Source organism: Artibeus jamaicensis, unplaced genomic scaffold (assembly GCF_021234435.1).
Source record: "Artibeus jamaicensis isolate MK-2021 breed Jamaican fruit bat unplaced genomic scaffold, CSHL_Jam_final scaffold_1964, whole genome shotgun sequence".
Lineage (NCBI taxonomy): Eukaryota > Metazoa > Chordata > Mammalia > Chiroptera > Phyllostomidae > Artibeus > Artibeus jamaicensis.
This window is the reverse complement of record NW_026522030.1, coordinates 64,449,378-64,476,740: the sequence shown is the minus strand read 5'-3', so window position 1 is coordinate 64,476,740 and position 27,363 is coordinate 64,449,378. Positions and strand designations below refer to the sequence as shown.

General features: G+C 37.0%; 1 protein-coding gene across 1 annotated transcript in view; it reads left to right on the top strand.

Annotated features, from left to right (window-relative positions):
• LINGO2 (leucine rich repeat and Ig domain containing 2) overlaps window positions 1-27,363 on the top strand; it is a 532,972-nt gene that overhangs the window by 175,747 nt on the left and 329,862 nt on the right. The window lies entirely within an intron of this gene.

Here is a 27,363-nt window from a genome sequence, read left to right as displayed (position 1 = left end):
TAGCTTCTACATTTCCCATACTATTCTTACCCTCTCACTTTCTATTTTCTACCTACCATCTATGCTACTTATTCTCTATACCTTTTCCCCCTGTCTCCCCATCCAACTGCCCTGTTGCTAACCCTCCATGTGATCTCCATTTCAGTGGTTCTGTCCCTGTTCTAGTTGTTTGCTTAGTATGTTTTGTTTCGGTTTTTGGTGTGATTATTAATAATTTTGAGTTTGCTGTCCTTTCACTATTCATATTTTTATCTTCTTTTACTTAGATAAGTCCCTTTAACATTTCATATAATAAGGTCTTGGTGATGATGAAGTCCTTGAACTTGATCTTATCTGAGAAGCACTTTAGCTGCCCTTCCATTCTAAATGAGAGCTTTGCTAGATAGAGCCATCTTGGATGTAGATCCTTGCCTTTCATGACTTGGAATACTTCTTTCCAGTCCCTTCTTGCCCATAAGGTCTCTTTTAAAAATCAGCTGATGGTCTTATGGACACTCCTTTGTAGATAACTGTCTCCTTTTCTCTTGATGCTTTTAAGATTCATTCTGTGTCTTTCATCTTGGGTAATGTAATGATGATGTGCCTTGGTGTGTTCCTCCTTGGGTTCAACTTCTTTGGGAGTCTCTGAGCTTCCTGGACTTCCTGGAAGTCTATTTCCTTTACCAGATTGGGGGAGTTCTCCTTTATTATTTGTTCAAATAACTTTTCTTTCTTTTTTTATTGATTATGCTGTTACAGTTGTTCTATTCCCCCTGTATTCCCCTCCACCCTACCCCCCATCCCCACCATCACCCCCCCTTTAGTTTATGACCATGTGTCTCAAGTCCTTTAGATTCTATATTTCCCATGCTATTCTTGCCCCCCCATCTATTTTCTATCTACTGTCTATGCTACTTATTTTCTGTACCTTCTCCCCCATCTCCCTCCTCCCACTCCCCTGTTGCTAACCCTCCTTGAGATCTTCATTTCTATGTTTCCACTCCTGATCTAGCTGTCCTTTTAGTTTGCTTTCGTTTTAGGTGTGGTTGTTAATAACTGTGAATTTGTTGTCCTTTCACTGTTCATGTTTCTTTAACTTCTTTTTCTTAGATAAGTCCCTTTAACATTTCATATAATAAGGGCTTGGTGATGATGAACTCCTTGAATTTGATCTTATCTGAGAAGCACCTTATCTGTCCTTCCATTTTAAATGAAAGTTTTGCTGGATAGAGCAATCTTGGTTGTAGGTCTTTAGATTTCATGACTTGGAATACCTCTTTCCAGCCCCTTCTTGCCTGTAAGGTCTCTTTTGAGAAATCTGCTGACAGTCTGATGGGGACTCCTTTGTAGGTGACTGTCCCCTTAGCTCTTGCTGCTTCTAGGATTCTCTCCTTCATTTTAATCTTGGCTAATGTAATTACGATGTGCCTTGGTGTGTTCCTTCTTGGGTCCAACTTCTTTGGTACTCTCTGAGCTTCCTGGATTTCCTGGAAGTCTATTTCCTTTGCCAGATTGGGGAAATTCTCCTTTATTATTTGTTCAAATAAGTTTTCCACTGGTGGCTGTGCCTTTCCCCCTTCTGGTACCCCTATAATTCGGATGTTGGAGCGTTTAAAGATGTCCTGGAGGTTCCTAAGACTCTCCTCATTTCTTTGAATTCTTGCTTCTTGACTCTTTTCTCTTTGGCCATTATTTGCTTTCTTCTGGTCCACTCCATTGATTTGAGTCCCAGTTTCCTTTTCATTGCTATTGGTGTCCTGTGCAATTCCATTCATTTCAATTAGTTTCGCCTTCATATATTTGTCTAATTTGTCAGTATAATCAACCAGTTCTGTGAGGATCCTGATCACCAATGTTTTAAACTGTGCGTCTGTGAGTTTTGCTATTTCTTCATCGCTTAGATTTATTTCTGGGGCTCTGAGATCCTCCTGCGCCATTCTTGGTCTGTTCGGGCCCTTTAAGTGTGAGAAGCGGCACCTTGGATTCCCAGGTCGCTGGGTTGTGACGCTGTATGTGGGGGCGTGGTCAGAGCGGGGAAATGGTGACCCCCTCTGCCGCTTCTCACAGCTGGGTGCGGAGGAGCAGTGCCTTAGGTGGTTCACCTGGGCCGGGCCACTCAGAGTCGCTGGGTTATGACGCTGTATATGGAGGTGGGGTCAGAGCAGGGAAATGGCGGCGCCCTCCACTGCCGCTTGCCGTGGGGACCTGCCGGCCAGGTCCAACCGCCCACTCCCTCGCCTGTCCACCCTCGCACAAATGCGCGACCTCAGTCAACACGCAGCCCCGGGCCCGGCTGTCTCCTCCGCGGTCGCTAGCCTGGTTGCTCGCTGGGTCGCTCACTAGGTCTGACCCTGCGCCTGGATTCCGAGGGCCTGAGTGTGTCTGGCCGAGTCCTCCTGTGCAACCCTGCTCCGCCAGCCACTGGTTTCGCCCCTTACCGGTCAGGCTGAAGAATTTGTTGTTAATGGACTTCCGAAAAGTTCAATTTTCTGTGTTCTGGCTGTGTTTTCTGTTGCTAATATTTAGTTTTCTTTAATCTTGGTTGTGTGAGAAGGCACCGCACATCCACCTATGCCTCCATCTTGGCGGAAGTCTCTCAAATAACTTTTCCACTTGTTGCTCTTCCTCTTCCCCTTCTGGTACCCCTGTAATTCAGATGTTGGAATGTTTAAAGATGTCCTGGAGGTTTGTAAGTTCTCCTCATTTTTTTTTTTGAATTCTTGTTTCTTCATTCTTTTCTGATTGGATTTTTTTCTTCCTTCTGGTTCACTCCATTGATTTGAGTCCCACTTTCCTTCCCATCACTATTGGTTCCCTGTACATTTTTCTTTATTTCCCTTAGCATAGCTTTCATTTTTTCATCTAATTTGTGACCAAATTTAACCAATTCTGTGAGCATCCTGATCACCAGTGTTTTGAACTATGCATCTCTTTGTCACTTTGTCACTTGTATTTTTTCTGGAGTTTTGATCTGTTCTTTTGTTTGAGCCATTTTTTTTGTCTTGACGCACCTGTTATGTAGTGAGGGGTAGAGCCTTAGGTGTTCCGCACAGCAGGGCAACCCAGTTGCTGGGTTGTGACACTGTGTGGGGCAGGGGTCCAAGAGGGAACAATGGTACTTACTCTGCTCTCTTCTGGTTTTCAGTCCCTTCCTCCATTTCCCCCAAGCAAACTGGGCTGTTCTGGTGCTGATTCCCATGTGAGTGGGTTTGTGTATGTTTTAGGACCCTGTGGGGCTCTCCAACGGAGTCCCCTGTGAGGCTGGGAGTTTCTCCTGGCACCTCAACTCCCATAGGTGTTTTTAATTGGTGATTTGAAGCTTTAGTTTCCCGAGCTGGACCCTGGGTTGTGCAGTCTGTCTTGCTCCCCAGTTTCACCTGGTTTATCTGCGCCCAAAGGTGGGACTTCCCAGTCAGCCAGCTGCCTGGTGTGCTGCGCCCCTCCACAATCTGCAGCTTGGCTGTGTCCTGCTGCCTACTGCTTCCCTGCACACCCAGGGTCCACCAGCCACTGCTCTGCCATGACCCCTCTCCACCTGGCCACCGGACTCAACCCCTCCTACTGGTCTGGATGAATATGCCTACTTTAATTCCTTGGTTGTCAGACTTCCTTACAGTTCAATTTTCTGACAGTGCTTGTTGTTTTTTGTTTCTAAACTGTTGTTTTCCTTATTTTAGTTGTGTGAGGAGGCACAGTGTGTCTACCTATGCCTCAATCTTTGCCAGAACTCTGATTCATTACTTTTTAATGTAATGTTTGATGAATATTTCCAAAATGTACTGGTTAGTGTTTTTTAAAGGATTTAATTTTTAGAGTAGTTTTAGGTTTACAGCAAAAATGAGGGGTAATTACAGAGATTTCCATATGCCCTCTCCTCTCACACATGCATACCCACATCATCAACATTCCAAAAAGAATGCTACTTTTGTTTTAATTGATTTTACAGACTACCTTGACACATCATAATCATCCAAATTCCCTAGTTAACCTTAGGATTCACTCTTGAACTTGCACATTTTATGTGTTTGGGCAATTGGTAATGACAGGTATCCACTATTATAGTATCATAAGAGTAGTTTCACTGCCCTAATAATCCTTCACATTCCCCCTAGCCATCCCTCATTCCCCTCCCCTAACTCTTGACAACTACTGACTGTCTCCATAGTTTTTTCTTTTCCAGCATGGCAAATGACTGGACTCATGACAGTTTGTGGCCTTTTCACACTGGTTTCTTTCACTGATCAATGTTCATGAGCATGAGGGGGACACCAGAGAAATATTAAGGGAGTAATTTTGTTAGAGGTAAGGCCTAATATTATAGGGGTGGGAATGAAAGCCTGAGAAGGTTGAGTGAAGGCCATTATTTTTACTCTATTAGTGTTTACTAACTGATTCAAGTCAGGCTACCCAAATCAACAAAATGCAGGATTTTACTTGGAAACTCTGTTTTGCCAAATGACATTAGTGTTAATCCCAGTGAGACATTGTTCACATTTTTTGTAGTTGAACCATAAATCTTTTAGACCTTTAACTGTGACCTACCTATCACTTACTCACCTGATCACTATATGATACTGAGATATTCTTAGCTTACTAAAAAACTTTAATACACAGGATTCTGTAACTTACTTGTGTTCAGATGGATTACCTACAGTGTTTTTATGTACAGTGAATTACTTCCTTAATGAAGAAAATTTTTTAAAAAGTGATCTGGCATAATATGATTTTCCTAATGTTGTGCTTAGTGCCTTAAGCTTCTTAATGAGTTGTTTTCATGTGCCATTTCCAAGACTGAAATTAAGGTTAGCATTCTAAATTACTGCTATCATTATGCTTTTTTTCTTACATTTCTATAGATAGCTTTTTGTCCTTTTCTAATCTCTCTGAAAATGTCTCCTCCTCCCCACAGTTCTCAAAATAATAGTTGTCTGTTCAGGTATAAAAAACACATATCCCACAAGGATTTTAAAGGCCTGTGTTGTAAAACTGTCTCACATATTCCCTTTGCTATTTATTTAGTGTTGTCCTTTCTTTCAAACTAATTCTGAACTAGTTTTCAGAACACATTGGACTTGTTCATAATGATTGACCAAAGTAATGTCACTGACAGCCTTTTTCTTTCCTGCTACTTTATTGTTAATATCCATTCTCTTCCTCTCAAAGTGCAAATAACCACTTTCTTCAAACTTGCATGTTTACCTGTAAACTATTGTCTTGTTCCTGTTATACAACCTATGAAGGAACCATGGAGTCTTTTCTCAGTGATTTCTCCTGGATTCACTCCACAATCTTCCTCTTTCATCAAGATCTTCCATTGTGATTCCTCCTGTTTCACATTAGTTATTGTTCTCTTGCCAAGAACTTTTAGATGCACATGGTAATAGAGTCAGGAAGTTTGTAAAGAATATCTACGCCCCTGGCTGTTGAGTGTCTATTTTACATTGATATAACTCTATTCACAAGGGACATTTGCATTATCATCATGGTTTTGTAAGAACAACTGCCAGAACATATCATCTGATGAAATGAGAATCAACCAACTGTTCTATTGCAATACAAAACCCATACCCGTCTGATCTTAGTGTAAGTTTAACACAAGGATGACAAGAGAAAGAGTGCCTATTCCTGCTATTTTCAAAAAAAAATTCTGGGGGAGAGTTGCTAGTGTGATGTAAAAGGAATTAGGGTCTGTGGTTACTAAACTCTGGGACAAGAGCCCTCCATACTCATGGACTTTCCTTGAGGAGGAAGTGGTATTGAATTGTACTTAGAAAGAGACACACATTTTTCACATTAATTCACAAACTAATCTTGAAAAAACATTCTTTTTATGTTAGAATCCTCCTCAGGTCTTGCTGCTTATGTCTTCTGAGATTCTTTCTTCCTGCTCACATAATACTTATTGAGCTGTCAGTGGGGATGGAGGCAGTAGACTTGTGGGTGTGAAGGGTAGAAGGAGGTCCTTAGCCTTCCCCTAGTGCCTTTCTCAGCAATGGCATCTATGTGCCCAGGCAATCAGCATGACACAATTCCTAAATACATTACATATTGTACTAATTCTCTTGTGAATATAATCCCTAAGGAATATTAAACATTCCTAATATTTGTGGATCACAGGGGCTATTCTTTATAATTAGAAAAATACCATTGATGCCTTTTAGTCAGTAATTTATTTTTGAAGTATTTATTGAATATGCACTATGTATTAGGACACTGTGATGAGCTGAGTATAAAAAAACAATTAACAATTTAAATATGGCTTCTGACCTCATAAAATATACAGACTAATGTAATAAACAGAAAAACAACAAACAAAGTAATTACTAATTATGGTAAAAGCAAATAAGAAATAAACAAAGTACAATGATATAGAAGGGTACGTTTTTATAGACTGGAATGTCAAAGAACATAGGATTGAAGTGAACACACAAAGGAAGTGAAGAATGGTAGGAGGACAGAAGAACAAGGTTCAAGACTTTGGGGAAAGGAAAGAAAGACATTGGTATGAACTAGAACTAAATGCTTTATCTGTAGCATTATAGAAATAAGCTGTGTGTCTATATTGTTGAAGAAAATGTGCACTGGGTGGAATCAAACAAGCAAGGATGAATGTATTTCATTCATGGTACAATTTGGGAGAGAGATTAAACTCAACTCACTGAATCGAAGGGGAGAAGAATTTTCATCCCTGAGTGAACTAGTGGCCAAGGACTGGAAGACATTAGGTGGTTAGGCAAGAGGTTGGTCATAGTGAATGGGCCATCTGCATTTACTAATTTGTGCTAATTAGACTCATACCTTCCCACAGAAACTAGGAGATATGAGCTCTAGTTTTTGAAGATTGCATTTCAAAAAGATAGCTCCCAGCTTTTTGAGAAAGACCTTCTGTAATTGTAATCTTGACCAGAGGCTGGGAGAAGATTTACATCTCAAAAAGGCAGAGAATGAATTTATAATTGCCAGATTTCTAATGTAAATGCTCTCAAAATATTAGGAAGAATATTACTGCCTAAAGTTTAGTCAAGGTGAAGGGAATAATAAATGTGTCTTAGCAAATATGACAGAAAGAGAAAGAGTAGGAAAGAGGGAGAGTCAGATAAACTGAAACAGAGATGGAGAGACAGAGAGGGAAAAGACTGAGAATGATAAAGAGAGGGGAAAGGATGAGAAAGATTAAGCTAGTGTGTTTGTGAGAAATTGGGAGAGGACTGAGGCAGAAGGGAGAGAGGGAGAAGAGAGAGAGAAGAAATAGATGATAGATAGATGATTATTGATAAATAGATACGAAGATAGATCTATAGATGATAGATAGATAGATAGATAGATAGATAGATAGATAGATAGATAGATAGATAGATAGATGATAGATACAGAGAGGAGGGGAGAGAATTGTGAAATTCAGCTCACCACTCTGAAATCGCACTAATAGTATTGACTATACCTGGCTCTCTTACTACTAAAAGTCTGTTACAGGAAAATGAAGCAACCAGACACCGAGGGATTCTGGAGTACGAGGTTTATTAATGTGCACGGGCCCAGAGGAGCCAAACTCTAAATTCTGAGCCCCAAACAAAGGATTCTTGGGATTTGTATAGTCTACGGGGTCTTCCTGCCTATGTAGCAAAGCTAGATACAGAAGCAGAATTTGGAAGTTAGTTCTAGCTACGTGGCAGAAGCAGAATACAAAGGCTAAATGCGGAAATTAGTTCTAAGTGCCGGGGTGCTAGTCCTAACCCTTGTGAATATCCTGCTGTTTGCTTTCCCAAATGGCCCTATCACTCTTCCTAGGGTGCTTGGGGTTTGGGTAAGCAAAGGTTCTTCAAAGCTTCCCATATCATGTCCAGTACTGAACCCAGAGGAAGATTCTTTTGGGGGCCTGAAACTTATACAATTGGGGGAAGGGAGTGTTACTTTTAAAAGCAATGAAAAATTGCTAATAGAAACTAAAAACTAGGACTTGTTAGGGCCCCTTGCCAGCCCACAGTTCTGAATCCTAAATTTTCTTAGGTTCTTGGTTAATCCCCTTCTGATTCTAATTATTCCCCTCATTCATCTGTTTTGCTTTTAGACAAATATTTTCCCAGTATTTCACACCAATGTTTTGATTACATAAATGCCTGGGACTTTCTATAGAATCCACACAGAAAGAAAGACGCTTACAAAGTGACTATATCATTTAGTTTCCTTGTCTGTTTCATTATAAATGTCTGTATTTATCATGCCATAGATTATTTCCATCAGATGCTTTACTAATGATGCATCTGATTATCCTCCTCATTGTCTTGTGGGGGCGACTTTCCTCGCAAGTCCCCCCCCCCCCCCCCGTGTACCAGGGATGAGAGTAAACATGACTGAGACATGATCTGATCTGTTTGGGAAGGAAAGATGGCTGATCTCTCAAAGGGGAAGGGCCAAGAGTGCCTCCCTCAAGGAGCTTTTATTGGGTTCCTTTGCACAAGAATACAGGTAAGGATCAAACAATAGATATCATTCAAAGAATTATGAGGGCTTATTCTTAGTCAGAATCAGATAGCTAAACAGCCATAAAACTTTGAGGAACAAACTTCTTGCTTGGACCCTTATTATTTAAATGAGAGCATTCTAAACAAAGCAGGTTTCACAGGATTTTTACATATCCTTTCTTATGCCTGATTTACCCCAGATACCCGCCCTTTCCATCACAGGGTTGCACTGCCTTCCCCATCATAGGTATTCAGGCTTAAAGGGATTAGAGCCAGGAAGTGCTTCTCCCAGAGGTCATGGGGACTTGGACTAGGTCAAAGCCTGGGGGGGGGGGGGCGCAAGAGTCCATTGCTCTTTGTTGCAGCCCCCCCCAATCCTTCCCTGATGGCCTCCCAAGTGGTTGTGGCTGGCCCAGGTTACCCCTCTCTGAGGGATCATACCCGCCATGGACATTGACCATGCTTTGGGGGCAGGGAGATGATGCAGGGGCAGCATCTGCTGCCAGAGACAAGCTTTGTCTCCTGCGGCCCACATTTCAGAGGTTACTTGCTTAGCCATGGGGGCAGTTACAATTTTTGAAACCAGGCACGGCAGTTCCCAACACCCTCTCATTCTCCAGACAAAGGTGATGATTGCTACTGGTCGTGCCCTGTGTCCTTGTCTGTCCAAGGTGCTCTGAAAGCATATCTGCTTTGATGATACTTTGAGTATTTACAGCTTATTTAAAGACTACATTGGGTTTTTCATTTGCTACTTATATTCTTTTATCAGACTTAATTTAGCTATATTAGAAAACATGGAATTTGACTAAAGAGTATAAGAGTTATAGGTAATCCTGGATAACATTAGATCTATCAAGTTTTAACTATAATTTTTCTGAAGATGTTTTAGGAATTCCACAATTTTTTCTTTACATATACATCTTGTAAAAACTATCTATTAGAGGCTCTAATAATCACAAACAACCCACTATCTAACTAATGTCGTACATCAAAATTCAACACATTAGAAACCAACACTCTGTGAACACATGCTTCCAAGTTAACTCCTCTCAGGGCACAGTGGGAGCAAATCATTTCCTGTCACACTGCCAATGATGAGTATCCTAAGATTTGAAGGAAGTCAGTTTTGAGAAGCTCACTATTTGCTACTGCATGTACATGCATGGATATTTCTCAACATAAGCAACCAAAATCAGTTATTAAAATGCATGTTTGTCAGGGCCTTAATACTCTCACTAGTGGGTTTCATAATAAAATATCTTTGAGCATATGAGATGAGCATTTTATTTATTTGTTTAAATTTAAATTATTTTATTGTTCAATTACAGTTGTCTGTATTTTCTCCCACCCCTGTCCAAACTCACCTCCCTCCCTTGCTTCCACCCTCCCCCTTGGTTTTGTCCATGTGTCTTTTATAGTAGTTCTTGAAAACCCTTCTCTCCACTGTCCCCTTCTGGTTATTGTAAGATTGTTCTTAATTTCAATGACTCTGGTTATATTTTATTGCTTTTTTCTTTTATTGATTATGTTCCAGTTTATGATAAGCATTTTAATGGCATTCTACATAATGTTTTATTTAGAGAACAAAAGTTCTGCTGCAGAAAAGTGGAAAATCTATTTCCTGTCAAGTGACTCACCTCAGCTAATGCTACACAGTTAATGCTACAAAATCAACATATGCCGGCATTAAAGGTCCTGACCTTGGATCCAGATAAACAGATCTAACTTTGAGTTATTCCATACAGAAATTTCTCTCACATGTAAATTTCTTAACCTTCATTAAAATCAGTATTCTACATGTATGAGTGGCCCATGGACATGGACAACAGTGTGGAGATTGACCTTTGGAGTGAAGGATGGGCTGGGTGAAGGAGGGCAAAATGGAAAAAATTGGGACAACTATAATAGAATAACAAAAAAACTCAGTGTTCTATTCTAAAAATGGAAATAGTAATGCCTATTGCTAGAGTTATTATGAGAATTGTGTATCTAATAAATTTTTCTGAGTGCCTAATATGTATAAGAAATGTCCAGTATGAAAAGAGGTTTCCTAATCTCATGGAACTTTATGACTTAGTTGGGGAAGCAGACAATACATATAAAGCAGTGAATATATACAGTGTGACATGGTAGAAAGTCACCAGTGAATTTTAAGTTGAGTGATCAGGAAAGACCTGTTTGAGGAAAAAACATTTGAGGTCCAAATACTAGAAGGATTCATCCATGAAAAAGTAAGGGGAGATAAATATTCCAGGAAGTAGTGCAGTTGATAGAAAGGCCCAAGACTAAGATGAGCCTGGTATGTCTAAAGAGAAGGAAAAGCCCCAGTGTCTCAAGTTTAGTGTGTAAAAAGGGAAATTAGAAGCAAAAATTGGAGGAGAGGCTTAGTAAGTCATTTGGATTATTCTAAGTAAAACAGGAACATCATATTAGAATGATGTTCATTTTATTTATAAAATAAATCTCATTAATAGATATGTGAAGAATCATGAATTGGATTTAAATAGTTGTTTTTGTTTTTGTTTCTTCCACCTAGGATCCCATTCCTCATCCCAACATCAACTGGAATTCCTTTTGGGAAATTAAGTCATTTTTTGGTGAATGTAGTCGGGTGGGCTCTGACCTTCCCCCAACCCAGGACATGTCTTAAGATAAGTTGAGCATATACTTCTGATCTGCAAGTTAAATATGAAGCAGACTGACAACAAAACTTAAAATGCTTGGTATCTGTTCACAATGAATGGGCACTTCCTAAAGTTCCTACTCCCCAGTCCTATCATAGCTCTTACCTGTTTTGAAATCTGCTTTTCCATTCCACCAGTTGAGCTGATAAGTTCCTACCTAATACAATACAGTTCCAATACTGTTTGTTTTTTTTTTTTTTGCCAGGGACAGTTTCAGTTGCTTGCAACTAGAATCTTAACTAATATGGTACATAAATTACCTGGCTGGCCTTCAATAATGGTTGTGATTAATGGTGGAACTGAACTTGAACTCATGCTTTCTAATTTCAGTCTTCACTCAACTAGCTTCTGCGTGTCTTTTATGTAATTTCTGCTTGACTACCAGCAGTCAGTTTCCTCTGCATGTAACATGTTAGACCTGTGGGCTGAATTATCTTCATACCTTATTTATAGGCAACATGTTTGCCAAATGTTTTGCTTTCCAAGAAAATCTTGGGCTTCTTGATTCTTAAATTTCAGTAGGCAATTTGTTTGAGTATTTTGGGATTCTTAAATTTCAGTAGGCAATTTGTCAGGACAGTTATAAACAAACACATGGAACAGTTCATGTTCAACTCTTCATTAAATATTACTTTAACCAAAATGAATATTTTGAAGAAGGGTGCCAACGAGTGCAAAAGCATATATCCATTATTATTAAAATTGTTTTAAAATAATAAAAATTAAAGGAACCTAAACTCATTCATTCTAAGAAGTGCAAGCTATCTTTTATGCCGTGGATTGGCAGCTGCAAGACAATGTATGTGTCATTATTGATGCTGTTAATCAGACCATATATGCTATAGTTCTGTACTGTAAGAATTTGTTTGTTTCTTGGAGCTAGCTGAAAGTGCTCCCTGAGCTTTAGTGTCTGGCCATGATGAAAATAAGGTTTTTTAACAAGAAAGAAACAGAAAGGGAACAGATGTGCAAAGGACTTGGCAGGTAAACAAACCCTATTCTCAGACTGGATGAGAGTCCTCTGTTGAATTGCATCTTTGAGAAGAGATCTTTTGAAAGGAATAAAGCTGTCATTCACAGAGAGAGTGATCTGGCTCTACTCATTAAACCATGCAATATATCACCGGCTCTGCATTTCCATTTCTGTGCACTGTGCCAAAGTTACCTTCCCCTTCTCATTCCTAGAACACATTAGCAAAGACAACACTGAAAAGTATCTGGTTGTTTGACTAATGCCTAAGTCTAATGCTGTATAACTTTATTCCTCCAGGGTCTAAGAGCAGTATACACATCTGGAAAAGTAAATGTAACTGCTAAAATTGTTTCCAATTATGTGTGCTAACTTTAGAGCCTTCCCAATATATGTGGTTTGCACAGGTGTCTCATTAATGCTTAAGGTGTAGGGATTGACAGATACAATTAGAGTTCCCCTTAGATTTGTAGATTCCTTCAGTTCACAGGTAGAATATTTGACTGGAGCTGGGAAACCTGAATTCTACTTCTGGCTCTCATGATAATGAGATGTGTGACCTCAAGCAAACTACTCAAACTCACTGTTACTTTTTTTCTTTAAAATTATGGAAATAAGTTATGTGATCTTTAAGAATGAGGGCAATTATGTTTTTAATTTAAAACTGAGAAAATCGATATGTGAGGAGATTGTTCCTGAGTTTAATAAGTGTATTTGCCTATGAAAATAAAGTGTGTTTGGTTTGAAATAAGAAAAATTATTTAAAATCAGAAAATATTCAAGAGAATTTTGAAATCAGGGAAACCTCAGATAATTACAGATACAGTCCCACCATATTAACAAGGTTGCCCTTTAATTTTAAAATCCTAGCACTTTGATATTCAAGATGACTCTGAACTACGGGTGCTTTATTCTTTCATCATTTTGGAGGGGGTGCAGGATTTAGGCTTATTGTACACAGTAAAATTTACACCCAGTAAAATTCATTTTTTAGAGTTTAGTTCTATACACTTGACTGACATAGTAATATAACCACCACCACCAAAAAAGTATTGAAAGTTTTCATCAGTATAAAAAGTTTTGTCAGCTCCTGTGTAGTCACTCCTTTCCTCTCACCCTCTGTCCCTGGAAACCACTAATCAGTTTTCTGTCTTCATAGCTTTGCCTTTTCCACATATCATAAATACAAGAATGCAGTATGTAGCATTTTCATGTAGCATGGTCCATATGGAATTGATCTGCATTGCAGTAATTTCCTTTAATTACTGAATAGGCATTGTGGTTGGCAGAAGAATGACCACACTCCCACCTCCCAAAGATGACCACACCGTAATCCCTGAAACCAATGAATATTTTACCTCATGCAGCAAAGCAAATTTGCAAATATTAAGATTGTAAACCTTGAGATGGAGAGACTGTTCTGGATTATCTGGGTGGGTCCAATATAATAATATAAACCTTTAAAAGGAGAGAACCTTTTCCAGCTGTAGTACTAACAGGAAGATGAGATGGAAGAGGAGGAGAGATTTGAAGCATGAGAAGGACTCAACCCACCATTGTTCCTTTGAGAGGTGAAGAAAAGAGGGCCACAAAGCAAGGAATGTGATGGACTATCCTTATTATTTTTGGAATCTATGTGGAAGCCATAATTTTTCGTTGCACATCATGTTCAGTTTGAAATCATCTGTATCTCTTGACTATTGCATCAAATGTTCCATTTCCCTCTGTCTCTTGGGCTATTAATACTTTTAATTATCCCTAATAAATATAATAGGTAAATAGTCACTCACTGTAAAGAGTTTTAAATTATTAACTAAAGAGCTCAGGCCAGTGTACCTTGGTTGGGGCCTCCTCCAATAACTGAAGGGTTGGGGGTTCGGTTCCCAGGCAGGGCACATGCCTAGATTGAGAGTTTGCTCCCGGGTCTGGCAGTGTGTTTGATCCCTGCACTGGGCGGGTGTGGGAGGCAACCAGTGGAGGCTTCTTTCTCACACCCATGTTTCTCTCTCTCCCTTCTTCTCTCTCTAAAAGCAGAGAAAATAATGTCCTCAGATGAGGATTAAAATGAGTTATTAACTAAAGAAACAAGCTTTTTCTTTTTTTTATAATATATTTTGTTGAATATGCCATTACAGTTATTCCATTTTCCCCCCTTCATTCTCCTCTACCCTGCACACCCACTCCCACCTACATTCCCTCCCTTTATGTCCATATAAGTTCTTTAGCTTCTATGTTTCCCATACTACTCTTGCCCTCCCCCATCTATGTTCTCCCCACCATCTATGCTACTTATTCTCTGTACTTTCTCCCCTCCTCTCCTCCTCCTACTCTGCTGTTGCTAACCCTCCATGTGATCATTTCTGTGGCTCTGCTCCTGTTCTAGCTGTCCACTTAGTTTGCTTTTGCTTTTGTTTTAGGTGTGGTTGTTAATAATTGTGAGTTTGGTATCATGTTACTATACATGTTTTTTATCTTCTTTTTTCTTAAAGTCCCTTTAATATTTCATATAATAAAGGCTTGGTGATGATGAACTCCTTGAACTTGACCTTATCTGAGAACCACTTTTCTGCCCTTCCATTCTAAATGAAAGCTTTGCCGGATAGAGTAATCTTGGTTGTAGGTCTTTGGATTTCATGACTTGGAATACCTCTTTCCAGCCACTTCTTGCCTGCAAGGTCTCTTTTGAGAAATCCACTGACAGTCTGATGGGACCTCCTTTGTAGATGACTGTCCCCTTATCTTTTGCTTCTTCCAGAATTCTCTCCGTTTTAATCTTGGGTAATATAATTATGATGTGCCTTGGTGTGTTCCTCTTTGGAACCAACTTCTTTGGGACTCTCTGAATTTCCTGGACTTCCTGGAAGTCTATTTACTTTGCCAGATTGGGGAAGTTTTCCTTTATTATTTGTTCAAATAAGTTTTCCATTTGTTGTTCTTCCCCTTCTCCTTCTGGTACCCCTATAATTCAAACATTGGAATGTTTAAAGAAACAAGATTTTAAGTCAGCTCTAGATTCTAAGGCTGTTTTTTGCCACTCACTGACCATGTGAACATGGCAAGTAGCTCAGCTTCTCTAAGCTTTAGTTTGTAATTTGTGTAAGATGGAAAATAATAAGGGTTATTATGAGAACTAAACAAAATAATGTTTACTTAAATGTTTGCTTAGAACAGTACCTGGCCTAGAGAGAGCATTCAAGGAATGATGGTTTTATTGTTATTACAATTTTAATTACATGAACATTCCCAAATGTACATTTTTATGAGCCAATGTTTAAAAATGTCAGGGTCTCCTTAGTGGGACACACCCGCTGATTAGACGCCACAGGTTGGTCATGCCAAGTGGAGCACTGTCACCGGGACAGTCCGTCTTTTCCCTTTTGAAGCTTGTTATCTGAACAGACGGTTTTTACTGTATCTGTGGAGGAGCATGAGCTTGAACTGCATCCTAATGAGTGTTATACTCTGTTGCTTAGAGTTGCAAGTCCTATGGCCTGTGGCATGCCATTTATCTTCTTTGAAATTGGTAAAAAATAACCTCTACTTCCTAAAATTACTGTGACACTTCTACCAAGACAAATACAGTACAAACTTTGCAAACATTAAATTTCTCCTACAAAAAAGAAATTTGGAGATTTAAATAACAATATGATACATACCCATGGATAAATCAATAATGTTAATAGAAATATGGGTATAATTTGTTGTTTGTACTCTCCACCTAAACTTTTTCAAGTTCTTATTTGCAGTGTGGATTTTTGACTCAATTTATAATGTCCTGACAATCAGCGAAGTGAAAGAAATTCTATCCTTTGCACCTCTTAGGTGTTTATTAGGGTAGAAGTGCTTTGAGTCTTTGTTGTTACAATTGTGAATCAAATTAGTCTGGTTGTAGCCTGGTATTAACTCAGTAAACCTTGAAAGGACATGGGAATCCTGGTGGGATGAAGATCCAGGCACCTGTTTCAACTCACTTGACTCGTGTATGGCTGCAGCATATGTGTATTGCTGGCTGGTGGGCTTTTGATGTGACTCACTGCACAGATGTCTTAGAAAATCGCCATCCAAGCTACCTCTTTATCTCGTTTTGTTTTGATCTGCTTAGTTCCAACAAAGGCCAGTGTTGGATTTGACTGGAGTGCATTATTAAGGCTCCAAAAGTTGGCCTAAATCTATGTGGCAAACAAATGTGTGACTTAAATTAGCAGACTGGGACCCTTTGAAAGTTAGTGACTGCTAACACAGCTAGGTGTTCTTGAACTGTGTATGGATTGATGAAATATTTCCTCTTTCACTAGCCGTCTACTCTTATGTGAACATGGACAGCAAGAGAGGAAAGGGACAAATAAAATTAGTGCCTGTGGAAAACCTCTCTTTTTTCTTTTTTACCTTCTGGTTTTCAGTGTAATGAATGGCAGTTCAAGCCATTAAAATTTCAACTTCACAATATTCAAATTTCAAGTTATGTTTCATTGAATTCTCATGGTCAATCTCAGTCTTATTTTAGCTGGAGTAGCTCTATTTTTAGCTATTTTACTTATTTTAGTTCTAATAACCTGAAAAGGTTTCACTAATAAAATAAAGTCACAAAACAACGTGTATAATCTAACCTAGAAACTTTTTCCAGCCATTTTAATGAGATTTTTACTTAATTATTTTTGGGATATTATTGTTGACTCCTAAAAAAAATTAAACCCTTGTAAGACAGGGTTTGTGTCCTGTTAATTTTGAATTCCTTCAAATTCCAACACAGAACTTGCATACAACATATGTTCATTTTGACATAACTACATATTGCCTTACCTGTTCTTCCTTTCCGGATATATTTACTTATGTACCCTTACAGAAATTTAAAAATTTGTACTGCTTCCAAAGTATATATAATTATTGCTCTTATAACTAACATTTATCTGGTGCTTATTATAAGTCAAGTGTGGTGCTAAGTGCTTCCTGTATATTTGCTCACTTAAAGTTTATGGCAATCTTATAAAATTAGAAACATTTATTACCCTCTGCATTTACAAATGAGGAACTTGAGGTGCAGAGAAGTTTAGAAACTTGGCCAACAATCATATGGGTAAATAGTAAGTAAGAAAGTCATTTTGTTTTATTTTATTTTAAGTATATTTTATTGGTTATACTATTAGAGTGCCACTTTTTTCTCCCCTTTATCCCCCCCTCGCACCTGCCTCCCACCAGCATTCTCCCCCTTAGTTCCTGTCCATGGATCGTACAAATAAGTTGTCTTCTCCATTTCCTATACTATTCGTTACCTCCTCCTGTCTATTTTGTACCTACCATTTATGCTTCTTATTCCCTGTACCTTTTCCCTGCTATTCTCTCCCTACCCATTGATAACCCTTCTTGTGATCTCCATTTCTTTAATTCTGTTCTTGTTCTAGTTGTTTGCTTAGTTTATTTTTGTTCTTTTTAGGTTCAGTTATTGATAGTTGTGAGTTTGTTGTCACTTTACTGTTCATAGTTTTGATCTTCTTCTTTTACTCAGATAAGCCCCTTTAACATTTCATGTAATAGCCATTTCAAACTTTAAACTCAGTCTGGCCCTGGATCCTATGCACCTTAACTGATAAACTCCTCTGCATCTCTATGAATCATGTATCTTTATGAAAACCTATAAAGAAAATTGTGTATTTTGAAGGTGACATTCATAGTTTTTACTCTAACAAATATGCATAAAGTAGAAACAAGAAAAGAGTAAAATAAAAAATGTAAATGAAGTTGTGGAATTTTCTTGCTGATTTCCAGAGGGTGCTCTTATATATCCTTGAGAGTGAGAACTTCCACTTGGATAATATTGTTAAAATGATCTAATGCAGTAAATACTTGCTGCAGTAAATAATCCAATCAATACTTGCTAAATTAAATTAGGTTAACCATTTCATCACCATTTTATTAAAATCTATGTAGTATGAATATAGATTGGGACAAAATGGGTTTACAGTTGTATGTGAAACAGAGTTTAATCTTGTATTATTATTTATTATTGTATTACTTTCCATAGGAACAACTTTAAACTTACTTTTACCCTACCCTATATAATGTTTTCAAATGATAAAAATAGTTTGCATTCTTATTTCACTCATAGGTGGAACCTAATGAACAAAATGAACTAACAAGCAAGACAGAGACAGACTCATAGATGGAGAGTAGGCTGACAGCTGTAGGGGAGCAGTTGGAGAAAAAAAAGAAAAAAGAAGCTCATGCACATGGATGACGGTGGTGGTTTCTTGGTGGAGGAGGTGAAGGAGGGTATAGAGGAGTATATGGTGATGGACGGAGACTTGATTTAGGGTGGTGAATGCACAGTGTACAGATGATGTGATGTAGAATGGTGTACCTGAGACCTGTGTAATTTTTTAAACCAGTATCATTCCAATAAATTGAATAAAAAAGGAAAGAAAAAAAAGCTGTCCAGTTAGAAAGATTCCAGAAATATAGACGCATAAGGAAGATATTTAGGACATAAATGTTTGTTCTATAAGAAGTTGCACTACATCAGACCAAGAGTGTGTCTCTCTTGCTCTATCTCTGATCATGTTGCCACTGGTTTGGGAATTATTATATCATAAATCATTCCCTTCTTCTGAATCTTTTTCACATTTTAATCCTTGCCATTGATTTCTACTGTGGTTTATAAACTATGATTTCTAGTGTGATATAACATGACAAGCCCAAGAGCAATGGACTGCAGAACTTGATTTTGTGATGGTCAAATAAAAAAGGCCCACTTAGATAAATCACTTTGGGGAAGCCATTTTATCTTTTTGGATGTAGTTTCTTTACCTATAAAATAAATTCGGTATCTTAAATATAGAATGTTCACCATTACTGCCTGAAAAAGGAACAGGAGAAAAGTGGGAAGGAGAAGTTAGAGCTTTGGACTTTGATCATTTGAGGATTCGGTGATGGATAATTTTTTTGCCCATTGTAACCATGGTTCTAGCTGCATTCAAGTGTGTGATTCCATGCTCATCTTGTTGTAGGACCTAACATAATCAAAGGTCAGTTCACACTGGTCATAGTGTCTGAAGTTCTCCAGATGTTCAGCACCTTCGTCTGTCCATCCACATTTCAAGCCTTTCTTCAAACAAGACGCAGTCATAGAGAGGACCATCAAGCTGACTGATAATATGAATAGGACTTCTATTTCTATTCATTGGCACTCCTTACATTCTCTTGGTTCTCATTTTGCATTCAGAAAAGCATTTATGAATTAACACTGATTTTATTTAAAAGCTTTAACTTGAGAAACAACTTTCTTCAAAGTAGAATTGGAGATAGACAATGTTTGAAGGTGTTTCTGAGAGCGCACAGTGTTTCCTCCTGACAGTCTCAGAATGGGTCACCTTAGAGATGATGATGGCAGTTATGAACAGATTTCAATTCCTTTTGATCTTTGCACGTGCAACTTCAGGATTTGAATCATTATGTAAAAATGAATATTTTCAACTATTCTCCAAATTTCATGAAGCCTTCAGAGTTAAAGCTTAGCAAAAAAAAACAACAACAAAAAACACTTCCTTCACAAAGTAGTGTATACTGGCTTACAGACTGAATTATTAGTCCATAAAGTATAAAAGCCCTGCCACAGGGATTTTTCAATCTTGCTCAAATTGTACCTATGATTTTAACTGTGTAAATAGGAGCCCAGAATCCACTTGCTAGATATATACCTATTTTGTGGGTGAAAAGCATCCTCTCCAAGTGATTCAATTTGCTAGTTTAGTAGTCATGCTTCCAGATATAATTATGTATTAGCTCAGGATATGAGTTCTCTCACTTGTAATTATGTGGTCTCGTTAGGAAACTGGCTGCGCGATAGGAAATCAGTGATTAAACTTTCGCTCAGCATAGTTTCTTCATCAGTCCCTGGAATAGGTGTCAGATTTATTCTCTGTTGGTATTTTGTTGGTTCCTAGAGTATTAATCAGTTTGTATGAAAAGCTGGGATGATATACTCTTTCTGGCTTAAATTCTTATTTTGTGAGTTGTCATGGCATTTAATATAATAGATAACTCCCTTTGGATCATTAAAAGTAGGAAGGTCAGGCCTTTTTTGTTTGGTTGTGTTGTGTTTTATTTTCATTTGTCTTTCCTGACACAGCAGAGCTCTGAGTAAGTATAATGGCACAAGGTGATTTCTTCCACTGTGAAATCTCCTATGGAAAGAGAGTGATGTAAGTGACTCTTTGAAATGGAAACAACTGTAATAAGCCACTTGTGAGTCTATTTCACATTAGCACATCCTAATAAAACTGTTAAAGTTTTCTCAGAACTTTGGCAGTTGTACTCTGTCTTGTGTAACAACAGAAACACATTTTTAGTGGGGGGAAGATGAACTTATTTACACCCAACCTAATAATTTTGTAAATACTACAAAGTCCTCTAATCAAAATGAAACACTTTAATACTACACAGTGCTCTGTGCATGTTAATAAGTCTATTCTTTTAATCCTCTTATTCAGTTACTCACCAAGTTACTATGAACTTAAAAAATTGAGTTCATAATCATCCACTTTAAGTTTTCCTGTTATTTTTTGTTTGTTTTTCAAAATTTCAATATCCACATATTATTGACCCATTCCCTTCCTCCCCTTATCTGCTCCCCTTCTTTTCACTTTTAAATTTAAAAGAATAGACAAATCTGTTAAAAGCCTATGTCAACAGTTTTATTTCAAAATCTGCAAGTGGAGAGGATAAGCTAGCCAATTAAAATATTCTTTCTCAGTTAAAATACTTTCAAAGCAAAAGGACTGATTAGATAATCATTGCTATCTGGATACAGGATAAAAGAATAATGAGCTAAAGAACATTACACACCTGACTAATAGCCTAGGGGGGTTACTTAATTTCAGAAGAGACCTTACTATTTTCAAGTTTATTAGAAATTGAATGAGTATTTTATCAGGATTGTACATTTCTTCCTAGAAAGTTTTATTGCTGACCATATTGGGACAATTTTTCATTACTAATTACTAGAAATAGAAGAAATTTATTTTCTAAGAGCTTGTCAGATGAAATTTTATACTTAGATCTCATTTGTTTTTTGATGGATCAACATCTAATTTTGATTACATAAAATTTTTATGAAACTATTACCACAGTTAAGATAATGAACATATACATCACCCTCAGACATTTTCTTCTATGTATTTTTAATTTCTCCTTCTTGCTCTCCTTATCATGAGGCAAACAGAGGAACTGATTTCTGTAATATAATTAATTTGGATTTTCCCCCAGAATTTTATATAAATGGGTTCAAAAGAATCATACATATTTTAGGGTAAGGGAATCTGACTTCTTTCATTCAACATAATTATTTTGTCATTCACAATGTGTTGTATTTACAATAGTTTATTTCTTTTTATGGCATAGAGGAATTTAATTCTATGAACATCACACTATTTGCTTATTGATGGACATTTAAGTAGCTTCCAGCTGCTGGCTAATACCAAACAAACAAATAAACAAAAAACCCTGCCCTGAACAGCTGTGTATGAGTTTTTGCAAGGACATAGGATTCATTTCTTGGAAATAAATATGTAGAAGTTGAATGACTATACAGTAATATTTAAGAAACTTCAAACTGTTTTCCACTGGTTGCCAAGAGCTGGAGATTGAGGAAAATAGAAAGAGGTTAAACGTTGATGAATTCTAATTTACAAAAATTTTTAACGAATCACATTTTTGCTAAGGTATCCAAGAAAACTTCACCTAATCCAAAGACCTATTTTCTACTGTTTTCCTTAAGAAGGTTTCCAGCTTTAGTTCTATGATCCTTGACTGAATTTTCTATATTGTACAGTTTGAGATAAAGATTAAAATTATTTTCTTTTTAAAATGTTTTTGGTCCTGGCTGGAGTGGCTCAGTGGATTGAGTGCCAGCCTGCCAATGAAAAGGTTGCTGGTTCAATTCCCAGCCAGGGCACATGCATGGGTTATGGGCCAGGTCCCCAGTAGGGGGCACCCAAGAGGCAACCACACATTGATGTTTCTCTCTCTTTTTCCCTCCTTTCCCCTCTCTAAAAATAAATATATAAAATATTTTAAATAAAAATGTTTTTTATACAAGCGTCCACTTGTTCCAGAAGCAATTTTTGAAAGGACTAGCCTTTATTCACTGAATTGTCTTTGTACTTTTGTTGAAAATCAATGATCTGTCTGCATCTGGGTCTATTTTAGACTTTGTTTTATCTTATTGAATCTACCTGTCAGTCCAGACGCCAGACCATACTTCATAACTTGATAAATGTAGCCTCTTAATTCTTGAAATAAGAATTGCAAGTCTTGAAATAAGGTATCATTAAATCTTCAGTTTGGTTCTTAATTTTCAGTGTTTTTTAGGGGGTTAGTCTAGGTTCTTTGCACTTTCATAAGAATTTTAGAATTAACTTGTAATTTCTATAATAAATGCTGCTGAAGTTATGATTGGATTAAATACATGGATAAGTTTGGGGGAAATTCATATCTTAATAATAAGTTTTCTAACTCATGAGCACTGTATATGTCTACATTTATTTAGGCTACTTTCAATTTTTTCATCAAGTTGTATAGTTTTCCATGCCTAGGTATTGCATATCTTTTGTGTAAAATTTATTCCCATATATTTTATGTAATTTTATACTCTTGTAAATGGTATTGAAGCTTTTTTTGTTTGTAACCTTTGATAACTAATGTTTTGTTGCTAGAACATAGAATTATAATTAACATGTGCATGTAGTTCTTACATGTAACAACTTTGTCCATCTCACACATTAGTCAGTTCTAGTACTTTTTTATGTCATCTGAACATAAAGACAGTTTACTGCATTTTTTGCAGTGAGGATGCCTTTTTATTTCTTTCTTCATTGGACTAGCTAGAACTTACACTACAATAGTGAATAGAAATGGTGGGGACTAATATCCTTGTAGTTTTTTCCCTGATTTTAGGGGGAATACAATCTGTCAACATTAGGTATAGTGTTATCTATAGGTTTCTGTAATGCCCTGTAACAATTGGTGAAACTACATTTATTTAATAGCAAAGTATTTATTTAATAGCAAACTATTAACAGTGTGCTCAAAGGTAATTTTTTTTTTTGTATCAGGAAAAGGTACTGGCTTTGATCAAATGCTTTTTCTGTGTCTACTTTTGTTGGTACAATTACTGATGACATTCCAAATGTTAAACCGATTTTTCCAGGTTCATTTTATAATAATGGACTTAAAACATTGTGTAAGCTTACGGTATACAATGTTGTTTTGATACATTTACAAAGTGACTATTATTGTAGCATTAGCTAACACTTCCTTTAGGTCACATAATTATTTTCGTTTTTATTTTTATGTTTTGTTGGTTTCTGGGTCTTCACGTATAATGGAACCATTCTCTGACCTAGAAAAGGTAAAAACTAAGAGAGGTGTCCTGAAGGGAGTTATTTAAATTGTGAATCACCTGCAGTTGAGGTGCCAGACTGGTACCCAGGAAACATGGGATAGGTATTTGGAAGAAAAGGTCTGAAGCCCTGAGGGACTTGGGCAGTCGGGAGTTACAGATTTGCAGTCACAGTTGTCATATCTAAGTTTGAGGAGCCTTAAGTGCACCAAATCCAACCATAAAATGACCTGCTTCACACAGCTCTGGAGATCTGAATGTCCATCCAGCTGAAGTTCATACCTGGAGCAAAGAAGCGCTGTGTCTGTTGGTATGACGTCAGAACCGTGGTGAGTGCTCTCCCCCAATGAGCTGAGCCTTAAACAGTGTTCAGGTGCAGCAGGCATCGTCTACTGTACTGTGGACACAGACCTTACAGGCAGAATGACAATGCAGGTAAAACTCAGAACGGCACAGAGAAGATACTTCATTCTGATGATCAGTTACATAGAAATCACATGTCTCCTTTTATATAGGAATCAATATCAAATAGAAAAATACAAAAAATTATTTTAAAAGTCATAATTTAGGTCATTTGTGTGCACTCAAAATGTGAAAGTGGCTTGTCATAAAGGGAGATTATACTTTGAAGGAAATATTTTAAACAAACATAAAAAATCTAGTGAATGGTGAAATATATCCCATGTACTCACCACTATTCAGTTGAGCAACTTTTGGCATGTTGTCATACTTGGTTTACATCTTTGGTTTTCATTTTTGTTGTGTAAGAAATAAACCTTTGTAGATACCACTGACTCCCCCTTTGCAGTCCTTTTTGCCTCCTGCTCCTGGTGTAACCAGTGACCTGAGTTTATTGTATATTTCTCTTGTCTACATTTTTATTTTTTACTCTATATGCTTTGTTGAAATTATCAATGGTATGAGCATGCATCCATTTCTAGATTTTCTATGGTTTTCAACTGAACACTTATGTAATAGGGTGCTCCTAATTTAAAGGATTTACAAGTGTGTTTGTTGGTGAATCAAGTCACTTCTGATTTAATGTAGCTTTATTGTAAGATTGGTCTAACTATCCCATCATATCTAGAAGTCATTCTCAATGCTCTCTTTTTAAAAATTGATAAACTACATAATTAAGGCATTTGCTAAAATATCTGATTTGAAACCAGGTAAAGATTTTCGATTTTGTTGGTAATTTTACTAGATGCATTGTGACTTCAGCCACAAATTTTGTTTTTTCTGCTTTTACTTTTTTGTTGTTGTTTTAGGTATACTTCATGTTACTTTGGGTTAGTCTCCTCGCTGGGTCCTAGTAGATTTTCTATCATTTTTAAAGAGTAAATTTGTGTGTCATGATTCTTAGTTACAACTACTAGAAAATGATTCTGGGTTTCTTAAACAGAAAAATAATTTAGCTGAGGAGATGCAGTCCTCAAAAAATAGGCATATAGATAGCAAGGAAGCCTGGCAGGCAAAGTGCTAGAAAAGTAAGCTAGATCACACTGCAGGAAAGCTATGGGCAGAGTTAAATTAACATTGTTGAGGTATAGTGTGCATACAATAAAATACATTTATTGAATATTTATTTTAGTAGAATACAAGTTTCCAGAAATAAGAGCAACATTTATTTTTAAGGCATGATTTTAGGCTAGTCATTCCAGTAATAAGCAGAGATTCAGAAAATAGATGATTGGAAAATAGAAGAAAATCAAGCAATTTCAAAACCATATTGATTCTAGTGAAAATCATTTAACTGCTAGTAGTGTTTTAAAAAGCATTTAGTGTGTGTTATGTTTTCATGTTTCTATTTTATAGCTGGCATGTTTGAGGAGAAATAACTGAAAAATTATTTTAAGATTTTTTTTATTCTGATCATTCTTCTTAGAGTGAAGTTCCAACCAATGTCATAGAAGTAGTACTTGTTATGAACACCTGTTGGACTGTTTTGAGGAGAATACATACTAATTTCATATATCCTCTTTTGAGAAAAATATGGCAATATTTTGAGAAAGAATGACAATACAAATATCTGTGAATCAACTTGTATGAAACAATCAACTTCTGCTCCCCAAACTATGTTGACATGTGTTGTAGATCACACAGGACCGTATTGCAATGCCTAATATCCATGCTGGCGAGGCAGGCTCATGGGGAAAGACTTCAGGGAGACACAAAACCATTCCACACACTAAGAACTTTACATGAGTCCCCTGTGTAAATTGGTCATTTTATTTTTTAGCTTCACTCTTAACCTATAGTGCTTTTTTTACTCACTGAAAAACTTCATAAATTCCCATAGTCCAGTCACATAGTGGTTGGCATATAACATAAGGCAAATTATTTTGATACCTTTCTCAGATATAAATATATGTCAAGAAGTCAGTGTAGAATAGATGTTAATCTTTATAAGGGAGGAGTATGTGTCTTTTCATTTTGTATCTGAGCCCCTAATCCCATACGTGGCACAACTGAATTAATAAAAATTTCTGGAATGAATAATTGTCTGAAGGAATAAATCAGTGACAAATGGTCAGTGAAAAATCATCACTACTGGAAACCTACATCATCAAAGGAGGGATCAATAACATCTTCTCTGTATAATAAAATATGACCATTTTAGAAAGCAAGTAGTTATTCTGATTTACTTATTTTTACTCCTTTAAGTGGCAGAATTAAACTACATCACACTAGAGCATAGATGGGTGCTTTGAAATCAAGGAGCTTTCAAAAATTCCTTACTTTATAGTAAGTTTTGGATCTTAGAGGTTATGTTTATAAACACCTCTCTGCCATGTGGTTGACCAATGTATAATTTCTTTAAATATCCTGCATGGCAGCCAAGAGAACAAAAATAATTACCATTCATGAAAACATGTCTGATTTATTACCAAGGGAATTGACTTGGTAATTTTCAGAGTATCCTCAAAAAAAAAAAAGAAGTAATTTTTGGCATGAACAAAAATGTTTTGTTTCAGAAGCTTACTAAAGTTTAGTTGAACAAAATATCAGAGCTTAGATCAATAGATTAGAAAATTTTAGCCATTTGTTTGTGTATTCATGTATATCGGTAATAATGCCAAAATAACACTCCTGTTTTTAATTGCAAATGGTCATTTTGTGTCCAGGTACACATGTATTTTTTGAGGACTTATTTTCTGGTGACACATTTTAGTCTGAGGTATGTGCTTGACTTCAGCCCTTACTATTCTTGCTGTAACAGCACAATTGGATATCTACTACTGTGTCTTTGTTTAACAAAGTCTCCACATTGACTTCTGGGAATACTTGAATCTCTAATCACTGGTGCATGAGGATATATCAGTTTGTGGCTTGTTAATATTGGTTTTTGCACCTGTGCCCGTGAATCTGCAGCACATAAAACCACTCACAGGAGGCCTCTTACAGACTTATCATAAATCCTTAGCCATTTATCTTGTAATACTTAGGAAATAATAATAATATGTTTGTTTTTATATCTGCATAACTAAATATGGTTGTTGTAGCTAAATTTTTAAGTTATTAAAGGTTATTTTGAAAAGACCAAGAAGCAAATCTTTTCATTAATATCTTTCTAAATTTCTCTTGAACACAATTACTTGTGTGGGAGGTGTCAATGCAATAAGAGTTGGTTGTGGATGGCTTTTTCTTCTTGAATGAAAGTTAAACATGCTTAAGTAGTTTGAACAGCATATTTGCTCATATTCATACAAATAGTTGAACCATTAAATATGTGTCAGATCGCACTAAAATTAGTTATCTAATTACTTTCCTGGGCATTTGTGTCCAAACCGTGGCTACAATATGTTCATTTAGGTGACTGTCTTATAGTCTCTATCTCAATATAGTTAATGGTGACTGATGAATTTGCAGCAC